At 44.4% G+C, this 20982-nt stretch overlaps 1 protein-coding gene across 10 annotated transcripts in view; it reads right to left on the reverse strand.

The window, feature by feature from the left end:
* Window positions 1–20982, reverse strand: part of LOC105836219 (protein turtle) — a 256293-nt gene that overhangs the window by 219950 nt on the left and 15361 nt on the right. For 9 of the 10 annotated variants that reach the window (XM_036290536.1, XM_036290542.1, XM_036290539.1 and 6 more), the window contains exon 1: window positions 5693–6302. The exons of the other annotated variant lie outside the window; for it this stretch is intronic. The gene's annotated coding sequence lies outside the window, so the exon portion shown is untranslated. Of the gene's footprint in view, window positions 1–5692; window positions 6303–20982 lie in introns of those variants that run through there. 10 annotated transcript variants of the gene reach the window in all.

A 20982-nucleotide genomic window follows, 5' to 3' on the forward strand; every position in this document is an offset into this window, starting at 1 on the left:
GTGTAGTCGGCCGGCGCAGGAGCTTTCTTAAACTTAGATTACTATGTACTTCGGCGTGAAGTTCATAAACCTTAACGCCTGTAATCCGACAACCTTGACGACGGCCGTCGCGACTGTATTCCGGAATTGGAGACTCCGACGTCGGCAATCAACGTGACAAAGTTGAAAAGGATCATCCCATCAAGAAGTATTATCGGTCTTGTAATCAACCGGTCGACAAGTTTTCCCCGCGACTTTTTACATTTTCCCCTCGACTGCCGTGGCTAATATTGCAATCTTAGTCTTCCTCCTCGCGGAGCTGAACGAAGGAGGAACGAACACGTCGATGCGAGATTTTTCACAAGACCGATTACGAACCATTGTGCGCAAAATTAAAATCTTGCTGCAGCGTTATTGCACGTCGATCAAAAGTCGATTGCAATCCGCGTCGAGCGACGTTTGTTTCCCGAGCGCCGAAAACGAAATTTTCACGTGAAAATGAACGACGAGCGGCATCGTTTCTCATGCCTCTGTGCAAACATCAGGTCACCGCGCGATATCACTGTAGCGTGACATCGCCGCCGGGCATTCCCGGACGAACCGGAAGCCGCTCCCGGAAATACGCGTCAAGGACGCTGTTATCGTGCATCCCCGGTGCCGGCATTAAGCGCTAAGTCAGGACAGGTGCGCGAGGGGTGAGCGACGAGGGACACGAGTCGCAGAGAAACCGAGACGAGACGGGGCGCCCTTCCTCACCTGTCGCGCATGGCTTTCTAACGAATATGCACCCTACGCCAATTTTCGTCCGTTCCGTCGCGTCGTCGAGGCGAGGCAAATCCCCGCGAGTAGTCGAGCACAATGAGTTACCCCGGTGCTGCATTCCGGCCACAAATACGCTGAATATTCATGAGGCCCTACACCCATCCGCCCTGCTCCCGCTACCGTTACGTAGGTACTCGAATTAGATTTCGCGTAGGTTCTTCTTCGAGTCTTGCTCGCAACCACTTCTCGCAGATACTCCAGGACGTGTCTCAAGCCCTCGTTCTCTCTTTCTCTTTCTCCTTTCTCTTTCCTACCTCGCGCGCACCTCTTTCCCTCTTCCTCGTTCAAAGACTACGGTCCATCGAGCTTCGATGTTGCCTTTCCATACATTCACGCGTATGGACAAACTGTCGATCAATTACCAGGAAAATTGAGGTGCGTCGTATCGTGATTGGATAAAATCAACGATGCAAATAACGTTGGCTGTTTCAAAATAATTGCGTATCGTCAATCAAGATACTTGTAATCGCGGTGTATATAAATAAATGTACGATTAATTTAAAAAAAAAAACCATCCGCTTTTCCATTTTACACCGACCTCTGTAATTTTGCGTTTGTTTCTGATTTTTCAAGCCAGAATAATTTAAAACTTTTATTTCTCTTCCAGTGATGACATAATTTTTCATATATAGTTTTATATTTCGCAGGAAGAGATTCTTTTTTATCCCTTTAAACTGCAAATATGAGAGAGTCATCGCAGAATTCGCAAACGCGATTACTATTCTGTAACGCACGTGAGAACGCCACGGCGAGCGCTCGCATAAGATACGATGTAATCTCCGTTTCCTCTCGCACAACGATATATTTTATCAAAAAACGCGCGCGTTTCGTCCAAGAGCTCGGTTTTAATGAAAATATTCAGGTATTTAAAATGATGCATTAAATAGACGTGTTTGGTACATTACGCGATGCTCTTAAAATAATTAAATACATTAAAGGTGAGATATGTTTTAAAGGGACTGTACGCATTAAGTTACACACGTATACATCGTTGAAAAACATAATCTAACACCTCTTCCGATAACAAATTTATTTTTTGTAAACAACGTTTACAAATTTGTTTTAGCACAGACGTGTAATAAATAAATCGTTTAAATAACGACAGTTTATCTCATTCGTTTTGGTAGAATTACGAAACTCAATTCGCGGTATACATTCATTTAATTATAATATCGGAAATTATAATATCCTTTGCAATAATCTTCTCAACGATACAATTGTATACAGCAAAATAATTTCACCGAAGTGAGTTTATATCTCGAAACATCTTGTTTTTTTTTTAAAGATCATAGAGCAAACAACTTGCCAACAATAGTGCAAGTTGCACTATGAGAACGTACTAAATAAACCTCGAGACACATCTACCTATATGGCTAATTCAATCTGGCATCTTTCGCAAAAAATGATTCTAGCACGTAAATTAAAAATAAAATGCATAATCCTTAAGGTATAAATATATGCATACACCAATGGCGCTGAATTTGTGTTTCATCAGTCACCGTGAAAAAAATGTAATCGGTAGCTTACAGCTTTTATACATATACAAAATGCATGCATTTTACAGGCATAAAAGTGGCCATTCGGCTGATCCCTTCTTGCTTGCCCAGCGTCCTCATCCAGCATCCGTCAGGTTACCTTTTTCATGTTGGAAAACCCGAAAAAATATTTTTTATACGACCTATCCTTTACACTTTATACGGACGCAAACGAGCCGTTATATAACTGGATTTATATACGTGGCAGAACCGAAATGATATACGGTCGCGTGGGCAGGAAAGATTTCCACCCTCTCGCGTTTGAATCCCTTCTTGCTCTGACATGCGGCAAAAAATATCCGTCCCGTTGCACCGCTATTCCATGCGTTACGCCGCATGTTGGTTTTAGTCTCTAATGGGATCAGCATACATTGCGAAACGAAAGTTGCGATGCGGTAACATAAACGATAACTCCTTGACCCTTGACCAAAGGCTTGAACAACAAGCATTAAAATTCTATGAATTTCTCTAGTAACGAATACGAACGGCGGATCGCAAGAATAGAACCATTTACACTATTTAATCCCGATGTTAACTCAGTCGATTACCATAAGTTTAATTTCTGATGGCGCACGGCTCGCTACATCGGAATACACGGATAAAATCCTCGTAATGTATTATACGCTTAAAATTCGAAACTAGAAAGTCTCCTCCGCTGCTCTCGTGCGGTGGTATGAGTCATATGAGTGGTATGAGTTGAGCGGTACAGTAATATAAGTCAGAGATACAAAGGGATTTGCGCAGAGTTACCCAATATTTGTAATCCCCCGCGATCTGATTTCGCGAATCTGCTTCGGAAAATCTGAGCCTTTTACCGAAGTCTATTTCCTGCATGGTCTACAGATCGTCTATTGGCCTCATACATAGCCTACATATCGTAAAGCCCCTACATAAACGTAAATATTTACATAGAAAGAGGGTTGCGGCGGGGAAGTATATACCTGCGCCGTGGTACAGGGCTGTTCCGTCCCTCTTACGCGCGAATTCGTCGTAACTTCGTGACGTGTTAGCGATCGGAAGAAACAAAACTCCTTTTTCTTTTTTTTTAATCGCGGATCCGTTCTCTCTGTGTGCATTTGCATCGGTAATCGTAATTTTCGCAATTTCCTTGATTATATTCTTTCCGTTTAATGATACAGAGGGATAAAAAAAATTATTCTCCTCTCCGGATTGAGCTACATTGAAACTACTGTGGAGTTCGTTGAACCGTCGAGGAAGAAAGCGTGCACAGCTCGCGATTCGTGACGTTGCGTCGTCTCGGGGTGAAATGGCGACGTGTCGTCGTGCTCTCGTTGCTCCGAAGTCTCATTGCAAGACAAATTACGCATTCGCGTGTCACATTAACTGCGGCCGCGTTTGTTATACCGTAAGTATTAGCAGTGCCGTACTAAGCAGAATGAAATTTAAAAAGTAATGCGTACATTTCACGGCGCGAAAAAAAATCTCTTTAAAGTCCGACAGATACTTTATTATGCGGCTTATAAAACTAAAAATATTTAATAAAAATATTTAATAAATGTAATAAAAATATTATTGCTGACCAAAATTCGCGTTAACCGAGAAATAGCACCTACTCCTATTTCTTGTAAGAAATCTCGTTAGGGGATAGCGAAGAAGGATCGATGAATTTGAAAGATATTCACGGGTAGCATTAAGAGTTAAGCTCTCTTAAACTCGTTAAACAACTGTGCTCCATAATGGTAAAGTTATAACGGCAAAGTTCAACACTGCGGAAACGGAAGCGCACAATATTTTGCTAACAAACGCGATAGCTCCGCGATGCATTTGCGTTTAGGATACGTTACGCCGGTCGCGATAACAACAACATCCCGAAACGCATCTCGCGCGAGTTATTGGAATTAGACACCTTCGATATCGATCACGCTTCTTTCTGTCCGTGACGTAAACATTTTTCTATTTCGGCGATACCGCGGCGAAAAATATCGCGAGCGAACGCCGCCGTGGTGCGGAAATTTACGGCGGTGATAACACACCGAGGTACGACTATCAATCGTCCGTTGCATTCCCGCGACCCTTGACAGTCTCTCTCTCTCTCTCTCTCTCTCTCGACAATTTTTATCCCGCGCTTTCTATCTCTTCGCCGGCTATCGCGACGTACTTTTCCATACGCTTCCCCGCGTCGCGCTTTCGCGCGGACGGACGAACGGATGGACGCCCGGCTCTTCCGGCGACGCCTTCTTTCGAAATCCACACCGTGCCGTGTTTTCTCGACGATCTGGGATCGACTCAACCTCCGACTCGGAGATACCCGAAAAATAAAATCGCACAACCGCGAAACGTCACTCCACGACGCGAAATATCGACAGCGTCCAATTTTCGGAGCACGGCACCCTCCCGCGACGATAAATGTTCGCGATCTCTTTGAAGACGCATATCCCGAGAATTGAACACCTGACACTTCGCACAAGCGCATTTATTTTAAATGAGGATGCACCGAGGATCGAGCTTATACGAGACGGGTGATATACCGATTCGAGGATACGTGTTTTCCTACGCGCGTGAGAAAAACGCGCGTTGAAAGCTGTGCGCTTCGATATGTATTGACAATGCCGGTATTTCGCGGAGTCCATGTAACTTGTGAAATGTAGCAAAATAAAACTACTTTATATTCCTTCGTTCTTTTTCAATTGCTCTATTTGCGTAGCTGATAGTCGTACTTACTTATAATATTCATAGATCGTATCAAGATCTTTCAGTGCTTTCTTCTTTACAATCAATTTTTTTCACACGGCTTTTTTTCTCTTTAAATTAAAAATGCGATGCAGCGACACAAAAAGCACACGATACAAGTACGAGCCATTAAAATTAATTACGACAAAAGTTACAAGAAAGTTTAGCGCATACATATATTTCATCGAGTCTGATATCGATCGACATGCGTGCGAAGGAATTATAATTTTCCAATGATAATAAAAGGAGGCTAATAGAAAGGTGCGTAAAGTGGAAGAACAGTAAAAGGACTGAAACATAATTCAGCAGTGTATAATTAACGCGACAATTAACAATCAAGCATTATTGCGTTCACATGCGGCACGTTGCTCCATTTTGCTAATCGCGCGCCCTTAAACGAGCGATACCACCTGGTGCTCTCCATAATCGCCTTGAAATCCAAAATCTGTACGTAGGTATAAACTATATTTCATAAACGATAAATCAAAACGCGAAACAAAACGTCGAGGATTTAACTGCACGCTCGAAACACCTTGGCACCTTGTACAGCAGACCTTTCGTCAATCTCATTCTTCAACCATTCAATGTTAATTTTAATATTAAAAAAAAAATGACTACGGTTTCGATTGCACAAAACAAGGTATAAATAAATGCGCATGACTCACTGAAAGCTGTCCGCTCGGCGTTCGCCCCTAGGCTCTCTCTTTCTCGTGCGGGGGCAGGCCGTTGAAAAATCCTCAAAAATCAACAAAAGAACACTGAGCAAAAACGAGAATCCACGGAACACAAAGGGGCTCGCTTGCACAAAACGCAAACTCAACCGCACGTAAAACGGCGTTCACCGGCGGGACGCGAGGCAGCGGCGAGCAAGGGTGGCAGGAAGGAAGGGAGGAATGCGGGGACGCGCGTGACAGCCGCGAGGAGGGCAACTCGCTTAAACGACCCGTCTTCCTCGTCTTCTTCTTCTTCAGTGCTCCTCGCGACGAGGCCGCTGATCGGGAATCGAGCGTCCCGTATCTCTCGATAACTCGAAAAGAGCGTCGAATGGAGGACGACGACCGGGAGGGCGGGAAGGAAAAATAGAGAAAGAAAGACGGAGGGAGAAAGAGAGGGCGGGAGAAAGAGAGAGAGAGAGAAAGAGAGAAAGAGAGAGGACGGCGAAGCGCTTGCACGCGGCCCGCGTACGAGGGAGGCTTTGAAAGTACCGACGCGACGAACGAAGCACTTTCCCGTACGAGGCTCTGCCGGGTACTGGGGGTAGCGTGAGGTCGCGCTATCGAACGCACCTCCGCGCGCCGCGCCGGCCAGTTGACGCTACCGGCGCGCTGCGGCGCCTCCAATCGCCGTTTGCGCCTAGCGGCGGCGGCGGCGGGCGTCGCGCGCGTCCTCCTCAAAGCCGCGCCGCGCCGCGACGATCCAAATTATACGCCGCGTCGGATCCATTTTTAATTTTTTCCCGCATTCAGATAGAAGCGTCCTCCCCCGCGGGAGGAGGAAAAATCAACAGCTTCCCAGCCCGCAAGTTCCCCGTATTTTTCTCAGGCAAATCGACAAACATTCAGCAACAATTTCAATCTCGAATTAATTCGTTATCAGGTGCGCGCAGAGCGCCGCCGCGCACCGACATTTTTAATTAATTACCGCGTTTCCATTAACCACTATCCCAAAGTAAACAAAATGCTATATTGTGCTATATGTGAAAGAAGACTATCAGTATAATTACGAAATTACTCAATTTATGAAATCAAATTCGTTTCACCTCCACACATCGCAGGTAGCGGGAATTTAATTAACGCGAAAACCGCGACGTCGCGACTCCTTTTTTTTTTAATTCTAAATAATTTGCGAAATGTATTTTTGCTCGCTTCATCAATCATTCCACTTGTTGTCGTCGATTATTTACGATCTGCGTGTATCCAGAATTTGACAGCAAGTGTGGCGCAGCCGCGATACGCGATAGCGAACACGCTGACGGATACGTGATGCTATCCCTCGGGCAATATCCAAGATGAGATTGCTCTAACGCGTATTAACGCTTCTAATTTATGCGGGTCCATTGGCCGTACGAGATCGCTCAAACCACACTCGGCTATCCTGCCGTAGTATCGCGGTCGGCCTCTACGTGCAAACAGTTCAGCGCGTCGCTATGATCACGTTGATCAAGAGGCTCAAAGGGATAGGAAACACCTAGAAACCCTCAACTAGTGTCTACAGTATTGTCTCGGGAGCGTGATTAAGCGCAACACGGGCGCATTGTCATTAACTACAGAACAATGGCCGTTTCTTTCGTGTCTCGATGTGCGAACTATTAGAATAGAAATCGAATCGAATCAAATCAGATTGAATTTAATTCGGATTTAAACCTCTACGGTTTTCGATTGTTTGAAATCTTAAAATCTGAAACCTTTGAGTACGAATCGTATGTGTATTAACAATCTTATAAAATCGTTTCTTTTTTTAAGTAACTCTATATCATATAATCAGTATTATTTTTCTTACATATATAACAGAAATTTTTTTAATCTCTATATGTTAAAACTTAACGAAATAATAATTATATTAATTAAAAGTCACGTATTAACAATTCGATTTGATTCGATATCAAAAAACGTTGATTAGCACGTCTCTACTTACTTGTGATAGATTATCAAACGATTTCACATAATCTTTAGAATGTATGCTATTAAAATGTTTCAAATTAATATGTAGCCAAGATTTTTTTTGTACTGAAGTTAAAAGAGTTATCTTTAATGTGCAAAAAGGGAGCAATTTGTAGGGCTAATGCAACGAATGTGTCGTACCTTGTTCGGAGGAACAATGCGGAGTAACCTGTATATTTATTGGCCTCTGGGTAGATATTGGCTATGATGCTGTTTTCGCGATGGAACATTCCGCGCTAAATAACATCTGGCAAACAAGCGCAAACAAGCTGGCAGATGAGTCCTCTTCGTCGATATATGGCCTATACTACCACAACAATGCAGAATTGAATATTTCCTTCATCACAATCCCCGTTATATTATAACAATTTGTGTATTTTACAATTGTATAGTACGCGTCACGAAGTTTATCTCGACATTGCAAAAAAAATGTCAAGTGCCTGATAGAAAATAACAAATGCAAAATATTTTATTAACTATAATAATTCTCGTTTCATAAATATTGGACTGCAAAAATGAAATACGATTATGTATTAGGATTAATTATCTTGACGGCGTCTCTCGATCCGCATTGAAATTACGATTACCAGGCGGCACAAAGGGACATGTTAGACGTGTTTAACCAGAACACCCTCGAGCGATGCGCGAAATACCCTTAGACCGTTATCCTCAGGAAGCAATTAATCCCCGTGAAACGTTTGATCTAAGGGGCAGGTAAAAGAGTAAGCTTAGAGTGTAACCCTTATACCGGGGCGAAGATATTGTGCTCTAATTAGACGAAAGAATTTCATTCCTCGATCCAATTTCCATGGTGCGGCGTGAACGAGCCGTTCTTGAATAATCGTTAGCAGAACTTTCGCGCTTTGCCGGATTACCATACTTTCCAGCAATAAGAACGAAACCTCCGTCTTCGGGGCTTGCCGCTTTATCTCGCGGAGAATCTCATTTTTCTCAACGAAACGACCATAAACGCGTCTCTATAATCATGCTAATCGCGCGTAGGCGTCATTCGCGTTGAATTTACTCTGCGAATAAAGTGCCGTCGAGCTCATGGCGCAACATAGAAATTATGACTCTTTGAAAATGAGATACAAAAAGAGAGAAATAAATGCAACGGAAAAATTTAAGTTTGCGCAGGTCATTTTCCAGCATTATGAATATTTGGTTTCTTTTTCTTACGTGATATAAAATATCTGTTCTTGCATTTTATTTCGGAGAAGCGACATTCTCGTGTAATTAATCCTGTGCTAGATGAATGCGATATCAAATCATGAAATAGTTCGTTTATGCAAATATATAAAATAGTTATATAGTTATATATTAGACTATATGTAAAAGCAATGCGTTAAAACTTTTAGATAGATATTATTGTCTATGCCTGTTGTATATTTGAAGAATAGCATTATGTACTAATGGATAATATCATACTCACGTTTCATCTTTATGAAAATGACAGTCGCCTCGGAAATAATCTTTAATAGTCAGTCCTCAAATGTTAGAAAGTCTAACGTTAATATATGCTATTACTTTTGCTCAACATACAACTGATGTTCTTGCTCTCGACATCCACTTACATTTCTCAAGATATTTTCAGTCTCGTTTGGCTCACGATTTGAATCTAGAACTGTTACAATTCGGAAATTCGTGCAACGCCGTTCTCTATCTCACAAGACGTTCCATAGCGATCGCCCACAAAGAGCGTACCACAATCTCGCGAATTAGAGCAATTAAAACCTGATTAAAGACCGACCATCCAGTCCCTCTCGAGTTTCGGCGCCGAGCGGGTCGAAGAAAGAGAGGAGGAGGGAATAGAAAGGAAAAGAGAATCGCACACGTCCCGTTTGATTCGCAGAAAGCGATCCGTCTTCATTACTAACCGCCACATCGTATATCCTGACAGCGATAATGGCAACGGAAATGCGCGAGTCCAATCACTTATGAAAATCGCAGATAATGGCTTCTCCTGTGCGCCCTCAGTAACTTCAGTCTCATTATCATTTCGCTCTCGCCTGACTTATCACAACAATGCGTAACACAACAATGCTACATCGTTCTCAGACGTAATGCATTGCGTTGCTACGTATCGCAGACCTAATTTCTTTCGAGATCCTGGCGATCGGTATCGCAAGACTGATGAATTTGACGCGGAAGAAAGGAGGAAAGTAGCAAGCCGTTAGCCGGAGCTATTCTTATACCGCCCTTCTGCTTTTCTTCCCCGGAGAGAATTGAAAGTAACTTCCAACAAGCAGTACGAAGTTTAAAAAGGATTAATCTTCATCTTTAATCTTTTCCTACGCTATGTCAATAATCATCTTCCAAAGATTAATCCCGTTTCTTTTCGCTTAAGATTACTTTAATCGGGAACGAGCGTGAGTGCGTTTATCAGTGCGCCTTGAATGAACTCGAGAGATATCAGGCGAGACCGGACCGATTACAAATTCAAACGACTATCAAAGACCGGCGCAATAATCTCCGATATCTGAACGAGCTCCTCCTCCCCCTCCCTCTTGTTATCATGATGGAAACGTCGATATTCGCGCACCTGCTGCGTATAATCTCTGTCAAATCCGCTTCATCCATTTGAGCGAAATGTAATCACGTCTGAACGGTCTCGGTGTGTTACGATCGATCGATCGCACACGGCAAAAAGATTTGCGGTCGATCGCTGGTCACTGTTACGGTTCGCATCGATCCGCAATTTAGTTTCTATTAGTATGCGCATGTAACATTAAGTGGGCGCGTTCATTCGATAACGCAGAACGCATCGGCAAATAACTTTGGCCGCGATAATGCAGATATCATAATCAATGTAATATCGAAGAGTACCCTCCTCCCCCCCCCCCTCTCTCTCTCTCTCAGTAATGGTGCCCACTTCATCAAATTGTCATAACGATACACGCGTTGCTTGCGAGTATCCATGTTGCGACTGATCAATTTGCTTCGATCAGGTTTTCGAGACGTGGTACTTGCATCTTTACATCTCGAATCGAGGAAAGGCTCCCTAGAGCAATCGTTCACACGCGAGCGCTACTTTTCGTGCGGGAACCCTTTAACGAGAGTTAACAACGCGACAAAAGGGGACATAAATAAATGATCGAGCAGGGACAAATTCTGTCGTGCCTCGCAGTCAAACTATGAATCAACGTGTGTTCCATTCACGAGGACCGACGGCGGAGTACGAGAGATTATCGCGGATGACATGAAAGAAACAGGCGGGGGAGGAAAGAGAAAGCGAACTGGGAAAGAGTGAAAGGGAAAAGCGGTTGCCAGGACCAGAGACTGCGGTGTCCTTTATTCGCGCCAGCGCTGCGTTAAAAATGTCAGCTTCGAGTCTCACTTTAGAGAAACAGGGCCGAAACATGAGCGACGAGAGGGAGCCGAGATTCGTGATAAATCCAAAATCGGCAGCCGTTAATCGACCTGAGTCGTTTTATCGCGCGCGCGATCGGGATAGAGGGAAGAGAAAGAACGCGGAAGCCAATCTATGGCGATCTGCTCGAATGGATCGACGCGGCAAATTCACGCGGAGCGAGGTTGTCATTCGTACGTAATTAACTGTCCCGTCGAGCTTGGCCGCGATTCAAATTGAATTGACTATCGTTATGCGCCGGGGAGCGGGGGGAAAGGAGGAGGACCGACGGGTGACGGTGATGGCGGTGGTGGTGGCGGTGACGGTGCGGTGCAAGCGATTCATTCGATTTCCGGCCCGATCGGCCCGGAGAGCCGAAGGCGTGACTGAAAAATATCCCACGGCCGGTAATTACGGTCGGCTTTCGCAATTATACACTTCGAAAATGTCCGGCCAGCGCCGCCAGAAATTTACGCGTATATCGGCGAGAGCGCGTCTCGCCATTGTTTCCATCCGCAATTCTCTCCCCCCCCCCCTCTCTCTCTCTTTCTCTCTCTCTCTACACAATCATTTCATTTATTTGCGCATAATCAACGCGCATCCAACGCGACGTTGATTCCAATAAAACATAAACGAATTTTACACGATACCTCCGCGTCATGTCCATCAATAATTTTTGCGAGTATATACAGGCTTCATTATGCTCTTATCGCTTTACAGCTGACAATGTGCAACCAAGCTTTCCCGTTTCCATCAGAAAGTATGAAAAGCTGTTAAAAAACAGTAATGAGTTTCTAGTATGTGCAATACACAATTGAATATTTCCTAGCGTAAAAAACTTCTCACGAAAAGCAATGACGTACATGGCAGCTAATGGGCTAATAAATAGTAGAATAATCAACGGTGAATACCGACAGCGTAATTTTTTTTTTTTTATTTTCTTACGATATTGAAACGGCGGCGGGTCGTTAGCTGCAAGCCACTTAGGTAGAAGGCGATATTATGCGCGCAATAACCCGTGAATACTGCGTCTGGTACGACTCGAAATCGAAAACTTGGCCGCAACTTTAAAGAGACTCGCGCGCGTATGAGCGAGCGAAGAGGAGCGTGCGTTCCGGTGGCGGAACGATTTGCGAAATGAAATCACGAAACTTCTGCCGCCGTGTGCACGACGACGGTGCATTGTCCCGTTTATAATGGCAATTTACCTGGCGTAACGAACAACGCGAAGTTTCGTCGGTCGAGCGGTTCAGCTTCGACGCGAGGCACGTCCTTTGTTTCCCTCAACCTACCCCACGCCTCTAATCACTAAACCGCTACGACATGCCATTATTTGCCATTCCGCGTCACCTTTCTCCGTTCCGCAAATACCTTTTCGTCAGCCGATCTGAACCGCGTTTCGCATTCACAAACTATTTCGCGTGTGTCCCAGTTGCGCGTCGTCTTTGAATCAATCTTCGCGATTCGCGAAAAAAAAAAAGAACAGGTAAATGGATTATCGTATAAAACGGCGCGATCGCTCGAGTGAGAGAGCAACGCAACTTTTTAGCGCGGCTCATCTCGATTCGTTTCCTTGGATACTTCACGACGTAATTCGCGAGATGAAAAAGCCGATAGACTTCATAATTTCAATCTCCGTTGTTGGAGCGGTGCTTGTTGCGCTCGGCGCTTTGTCTGGTGAAAACGCACAGTCGGAAGAAGAGGTGTGTCCCTCGTCGAGACCCCGTTGATCCCGTAGGCGGGAACTGAAGGTAGAATTACATCGACGGATTATTCGAGTCTCGCGTGTCACACGCTCACAAGAAAAATGATCTTGCTTTTATATATCGCCCTCGATGATCGTTCAACCGCGATAGACAGAATTCGCAATGTCGCAATGTGCGCGCGACACTTTGTGGGACAGATGGCATTTCAAAGTTTCGTCGCGCAACTGCAGGCAAACTCACCCGTTCGTCTGTGCCGTCCGTCCTTCGCGACGAACCGCGATTCGTGACTTCGATCGAAGGCAAACTTGGAACTGGATTAGGAATCCCGCGAATAGTTACCATAACTAATAGACACACGGTCCAAATTATCCATTCGCATGATACGCGAAGTGCATTATAGCTGCCAAACACACATGAATATTTACCTGCATCTGATGCGGGAGGGCCTCTCGTTATTTCGCACCGATGGCGACGCAATCAGTCGATCATTCGGTCTATTAAATTCATCTATCAACGTTTGCGTGCGTTTCTGAATTAACATTGACACCGTTCTCTTTGCGTGCAAATATCTCATAGTAACGGCCGATAGCAAAGTGATGGTAAATCACAGATTTGCGAATCTGTAATTAATCTGCTTTTTAAATGCTGTCCTGATTAAAATAAAATGAAAACGCTATGAGCGCGTGACTGAAACGCGAGCAGTGGCGTTTTGCGAATCAGACCTTCAATCCTATCGCATATTGCATTTCGCGTGAAATATGCTATCGCTACCAACCGCGCTCGTTCATTTAAAATTGCCTAGTTTTATACGACGCGACTGGTCCCTCCTCTTCCATCCCCTTCCTCCCCCACCCCGCCCCCCAAAAAAAAGATTTGCTGCACCAACTGCGCAAATAATAACGTACGCGAGCGCTCGCATATCTTCGCAGCCAGATGCGCAGTATTCGCGGGTTTATTGTTGTTACGCAAACAACCGGAACTCCGGGCGGCCCGGATGTGTTTATCGTTGGATTAGCGATTCCATTGCCCAAGCTTTTCTGCTTCGTGGCATCGGGCTATGTAGACGAAGCCGCGCCGCATCCGCCGGCTTCACTCGTTCGCGTGCTCGCGAATCATTCATGGTAAAATCGAACAGAGCAAATGAAAAGGCCCGGGGAGAATATGTACTAATTAACGAGGCATTTCGCCAACAGCGTCAAAAGGGAATTTGATTTAGAGGCAAATCCGCCGCCCCGCTGACCGCATAATATCTCTCGCACAGGTGAATCTGATCAATTAAATCTACTGAATGCGGATACAAATCCTGCCTCCTATCTAAAGGCATTCGTACGATTTATCCACGGTCATAGAGTTAATGTCCACATAAACAAGATTTTTGGAAATGCACCTCCCGAAAGCATAATTTTCTCTAATCTGTTAGTCGGCGAAATTTATTTACAATCTAATCTGGAAGCAATATACTAATAACGGCGTTCAATTATTTATTGTAACTTTATTTCACCATAAATCTCGAGAATAGTTCACTCTACGTTACAATTAATTGATGTTTCTCACATTTGTCGTATTTTAAATGTGTTCAAAATTATGACTTTTAAATTATTATTTGCAAAAAAATGAATGTCTGCAATAAGTTATATCGTAAAATTCGTATAACGGTCCCCAGCAGCATTTTCTAATGACTTTCCAGATATCGTATCGTGGTATTGCACTCGTGTAATGTCACGATTGCGAGAAACCTCTCTCGGTTTGTGCCGCGTATCTGAGGTACTTTCGATTAGCGTTATCGCAAACAAAAATCTAGGCGCTATTACAAAACATTCCGTGCGACACAAACGTCCACGAGAGATCCCGAGATCCTCTCGCATGTATGTAGTTCAACATGTCAACGTGTCACATTAGGATATTTAGCTCTAAACGCGAAAATTTAGATACATCGTTGCGCACGACGTCAAAGTCAACTCCAAATTTCATGGATCCCGCTCTAATGATTACGGATTGGATTTACGATGCGGGGAAGATCGGGATAGGGTTAGTGGCGTCACACACGCGTAATTAGGCGAAAATCCTGACGTCATATTAATGCAATTAACTGCGACGGCATGCGTGGATTCGTGTCACGATGCGGTTTAGCGCGAACGATCCTGTTTAGCACGGAGCTAAACTTTACAACGTTAATTTTAATCGAGGTTCGCCCCTAATACACACTTATCTCATTTAATTCAGGCAGTTTATGCAGTATAAATGGAGGGTAGTAAAACAGAGCGAATCGGTCGCTTCGCGTATATTCCACCCGATCCCGACGAAAGCGCTGTGTGAGGCTCTTCGCCTTTCCCGACCTGGATAGGAACAAGTGCGAAGTGATAGGCAAAGTGGAGAGCGCATAAATAGATAATGGACCTAAATGAAGTGGAGAATATTTCACACTAGTTGAACTCACGAGGGATGCACGGCGGGTCTAATGGCTCCAGGTCATGTTTACGATCTAGGAGCCGAATCGAGGACCGTCTCGCGTTCGCGCGCGCGCGCGCGCGCCCGCGCACAGCTGACTCTTTTATAAAACTCAATTTTCCGGATAATTTTACCATTTGTTACCGCCTTTCCTCTTACGCGTTACAGTCATAATTTACAGTCGTCGTGCAGCCGAGCGTTAATGGAAATTTTAGGTACCATCTCCTCTCTATCTTCCGCGCTTCCTTCTACTACCCCCCTTTTTTTTCGCCGTCGCAGATTTAAGAGGAACGTTTAACGTTTTACATGGTCTGAAACTTTGGGAGAGGCGCATTAAAAGCGTGCCAGAAAGTACGTAAATATCTAGTCGGAATTTACATAATTTATCGCGATCTTCCCCCAGGGAGGAGGTGGCGACTTATATCCTATTCGCGTTTTATTTCGCCATAACAAGTAGCAAGAATAGAAACGTCCAGTTTCCCTCAATGCGTTGTACAACGGGGTATTCTCCTTCTCTCCGTTATTTACAGGAATATTGAGAAACGTCGTGTACTTAGTGCCGTCGGGAAGCGTCGTTTACCTTGCAAGAATAAGCAAACAAGCAGTACTCAAACCCTGGCGTCTGCCGTAACAATCTCAAAACAGCTCCATAATAGAAAACCGGCGATGTTACAACAGGCTCTCTAAAAATGCTGAAAGAGAGAGAGAGAGAGAGAAGAAGAAGAAGAAGGGAGAGAAAGTTACGTAGCTCAACCGGAAGTATCGCCACGGGGGATCTCGGATAAAATCGGATCGAATCTGAAATCAGACTCCGTTTGCATCATGCGGGCACACCTGTGCCACGACACGCGATTGTGCTCCGGCAAAGAACAAGAAAATACCCGAAGTCGCGAATCTTTAACGAAATGTTGAGACGGCTGAAGGATCAATAGTCGATTAATCCGATCAGTCTTCGAAATGTTCAATCATCCAACACGCATATCGCGCGCGCTTCGCCCGAGAGCGGATAAATAAACGCGCGGCTCGACCCATTAATCTTCCTTAACTACCACCGAAAGTTTCTCACTGGGCGAGAACGCGCGAGTGTTAAAATAACAATCTGTACGTCGCCTAACATCTTGCGTCGACGTTCGCCGTGGATGATCAATAGTTCGCGAGCTGGCTGGCGTTTAACGGCACGTAATCCAATTTAACAGCGCCGCTGAAATCAAGATCTTCGGTCCTCTATAGAGGCGGATCGCGACGGCGACGACGACGACGACGACGCCCGGGCGCTTTGAGTATCGGGAACGCGGAACGTTCGCTTGTGTCCGGCGGAACGACCGTGGAGGAGCCGTGGTAACCCCCGAGGGAAATAGTTCCGGCCTGCCGGGCTATGCCAAAGTTACGCCGAGATTCCCGAGCTGCAGTAATGCAGTTTAGTAGTTGTGCAGTTGTAACGAGGGCCCCATAGTAGCCGGCTGCTGTCCGCGGACGTATCCTACGTGTTGTAGCGGTCGTTATACGGTGTCGTACACCCCGTATGGCTCGTATGACCGTATACGGACCCGCGGTCGTCGTATATTCGGTCCGCATGTCGTATTTGTACTACAAATCCCCGTAACCGCAAATCCCCACGTTCACAGGCGCGTAGTGAGCTCTAATCACGGGCTGCCTTGAATACTGATACTTCCTGCGACTGTGATAAAACGCCATGATTAGCTCCTCCGTCGTTGCTGCTCGGCTACGTCGGCCCGCCGGAGCAGATTCCGGAGCGCGAATCACAATATTATGAGAGCGGTCAAATCTTGGATTTTTGCAACATGTCGGTATGTAGAATAACACTGCGATGGAACTGTGTTGAGTAACATTCAGAGAATTACACATAAATTACGCGGTGTTCGTGTACTAAAATATTTAGAATAATGTCCGTTCGTGTAAAGAGTATAACTGATTCTCAGCTTTGTTATGTAGATACCGTGCGTCGAATGTCTGCGACGAAACGTCGGGTAAGTACGACAAAGCGTTTCTGAATTCTCAAGCAAAACCGCTCAATAAATGGAAATTCGCTGCATTCCCAAAAACCACGAGTGGCGGGACTCGCAGTTTTCTATCTACCTATACTATACGTCGTTACATCGTCGTAATGTCATCGTCGTAACTCGATGACAACGCCGTATTATCGCAAGGAAGCCGCGACGTTACTTTTTTTATCTTACTCGCGGCGACAGTTCGATAATGCTACTCGAATTCACGAATTAGAGACCCATAAATATGAATCAGCAGCCGTTCGCCGCTCTCCACAGTCATGTATACACGTCCGATCGAGCGGAACTTCAGATTGTGTCTCAGATTCGCCGTGTACTGTCTCTCCACAGTGGGAGCAATTCGGTGGACAGCGAAGACAGGCGAATGATCGATGGGATTAGTAAGCAACCATTGTGATGTGGCCGCAGGTTGAAGGACCGCCACCCCATTAAAGTTTTCTTTTTGCTTCCACGACGAACACGCGTTGCATCACGAATCGTTAAGCGGCTCGTAAATTGGTAAAGGTGCTTGCGATTCAATATTGTTAAGTTTTAATAATAATCACGTGAATTATTTCAATTATTTACAATTTGAGCTTAATGGATTAGGTGCGAGGCAACTTATATCAAAGAATTTATAATGTTCTCTTATAATTTATGCAAAGGTTAGAAGGAAAGCCGCATAATTAGATGTAAATAATAAAAGACAAAGGGTAACAAAAACAGATATCGCGAGAGATAATAAAGAAAATTGAATACAGTAATTATAGTAATAATATCTCAATAACAAGGTCCGTTACACACTCTATCTCTAGATCGTAGATACAATTATCATAAGTCAAATCATATATGCGTTTCTACGTGATTTTGACAATGTAGATACTCAGGCTGTAAATATCGGATAGGGGCGCATTCGCCCGTATGTCGCGACGGCGTAACAAATGGCGCGTCCGCGAAGGCCGAGGACGAAAATGGAGTTGCCATTATAAATGTATGAGTTCAAAAGTTCCGGTATGGCCGCGTTCTAGGAAATGAGCGAACGTCCTTTGCGACAGGACTGCGTCAACGCCGTCCCCGTTCCGCCGGAGCGTAAGCTCGCCGGGCTTACGTTACGTTACCATGACGTACGTGAATTCGCGACGGAATTCCAGCCGGTTTACGGTGCGAATCTGATTTTCCTAGGAGAGTATACGGGTGTACTCGCGGTGCGCACGCCCGACGGTCGCGGGAGCGTGTACGAGTTGGGCATTAACAGGAGAATAAATTATCCTATTCGGCACGAACCCTTCATAACTCAGTAGCAAAATTAGCATAAGATCAATATTGCTTTTTCGCCGCGCCACTGACGGCGCTCGGGGTTGCCGCTTCGCATGCCCATTTGCCCAAATCACGATAAACGAAACGATGAATAACGAACACCATTGCTTTCTGAAAATTGTCAATTGTGCATCACGCATCGTATGTTGCATTTTATGATTTTCGTATATTTCACGCATGCATTTCTCTTTATGACTTTTTAATACAATATTCGTGAATATTGGCTTCCCGAAAATTTTTAACAATTGATAACGACGTCGTTTGATTTATTTAAAAATATACATGCATGTAATAAAAATATAAAGAATTAATGGATTAAAATATTTGTGAGAATTATATATAACATTTATATTATAAATAACTCGTTTCGTTTCTTCGTAGGTAAATTAAGTATAACATTTATGAAAATTATAAAATTACATAAACGCAGACACGTAAAATGAAATTCATTATTTCAATAAAGCTTACAATTTTTCATGCAAGTTAGTTGGACTTCAATTCCCACAGAATTTTGAAATTATTATAGAACTGTATGCTTCCAGGGCACTTCGTACTGCACTGTTACTGTTTGCATTATGAATAATATCGGTATTTCAGCCTCTTTTCTCTCGACAGTCAGATTGTGCACGTTTCAGAAGAACGATTCACTCGTCGATTGCTCCATGACGGAGACGAATCGAAGAAGCAGTGGAACGAATCGACGATAATTGGAGCAAAAATAGAAGACATGCTTATCTCAATTTCAATTGATATTGCACAACCGTAATTATAACAAAGAGAAGATATTTCGTTAAAAAAAACTTTTATTCTTATTAAATTTAATATGTTAAATGACTTTTTCTTCAAAAAATTTATCAGTGTACATAATTTCATAATTTCTTTCTGTCAGAAATCAATTCTCTTCAACCAATTGTCAACTGCTAAGTTTCACACATAATATATGTAAAACGTAGACGTAAGATAAAGTAAAACAAGATAAACAAAATTTTATGTAAGCTAGAGCGTTTATACCTTCGTATACATCAATCCACACGTGTATCTATGTCCGAGAGAAATTGCGAAAGACGAAAGGAGGAACAGAAGAAGAAAGATAGACGGAAGAGAACAAGAAGGGAGAATTACCAGCTTTGAGGATGAGAGAAAGAGAAAGAGAGAAGAACGAGTATTTTGTAGTAGACCACGGGTCCACGTGACCGGTTGTGCCCTCGGAGTGGAACGGCGAGGTCAATGCTTTCCGTCCAAGGCTAAAGGACCGGGAGAATCGAGACTCGAGTAGGTACTCGGATACCGCGAGTACAACCGACGTCCAGCATCGGCGAGCGCCATGCAACGAGAGAAGACGAGGAGAAACCACGCCGGTCTCAACCTGCCGGTTCCTCACCTCGCTTACAACCTGCCTCGTCTCTCCTTAGCGCGCATCCGGGCTCCCTCGCGGTAGGACAAGCCTCTCGCTCTCGCAACCGGAGGAGACGTCTCTCTTACCTACCTATATGTGCCATGCTACGCGGATGAAAACGTTGTTGTCGCGGCTACGGAGAATCGGATTTCACGTCCCGCGATATCGTCCGAGAGGTACTCGGAAGTAGGATCTCGAGCAGGAGATTTGCCGTTTGCCGAGTCGCCGAATGCGATGTGTTTGGGTTTCTACTAAATCGCGTGCTCCAAACATCGGGAGGGAATCGAGTTTGCGTTGCAACATCGTATCGCCCAGTTAATACCTGTAGTAGAGACAGTATAATACGACTGAAAAATTTATCCGAAATACCGCGGGAATTTCGCGTCCTGAGCAGAGCAGAAAACTGCTTCGGAGATGTTTCACGCGGAAACGTAACCGTGAGGTCGCCTTCAAAACCGATCTTTTTGATCTCTCCATGTCACACCCTGTGCCTCGAGCCGGCGAGAAGAAACTGCAAAGTATCATTTCACCAAGTTGCAACCAATACGAAAGTCACGAGAATGAAGGGATGGCGTTCTGTTCTTGTTACACTACTCGCGTGCACACAGCCGCTCCACTTCCAGGACCGTAACTTGTTACAGCCGGACACTTTACTGTTGAGAACTAAAAGATTAAGAAGGGACTCCAGGATCGGAACAGCAGAACGAGGACGCATTGTTTCCGGGAGTTTTCGCTGGTAAGAAATTAGATTTCGAACACTGGCAAACCCTGGCAAACCAAATCTTGTACGATACTGCGTACAAGAACATCTCTACCGAGCACGTCGCACCGAGATGGCTGCTCATTTTTATACTTATCACATTTCGCAGATTAAACTCGAGAAGAGCGAAGGAGTACGGCGGTGCGAAAATCCAAAGCTGGCTGGCAAACCGGTGTAACTTCGACGCTTTCAATTTTTAATTCTGATAAAGATGAAAACATCTATTGTGTACCTCACACCGTTTACTCGAAACTCGAATTGCCGTGAATAAATATAGATATAATTTTGCAAAGTGTCGAAACAATTTCACTTA

The sequence above is a fragment of the Monomorium pharaonis genome, chromosome 8 (assembly GCF_013373865.1).
Source record: "Monomorium pharaonis isolate MP-MQ-018 chromosome 8, ASM1337386v2, whole genome shotgun sequence".
Taxonomy (NCBI): Eukaryota; Metazoa; Arthropoda; class Insecta; order Hymenoptera; family Formicidae; genus Monomorium; species Monomorium pharaonis.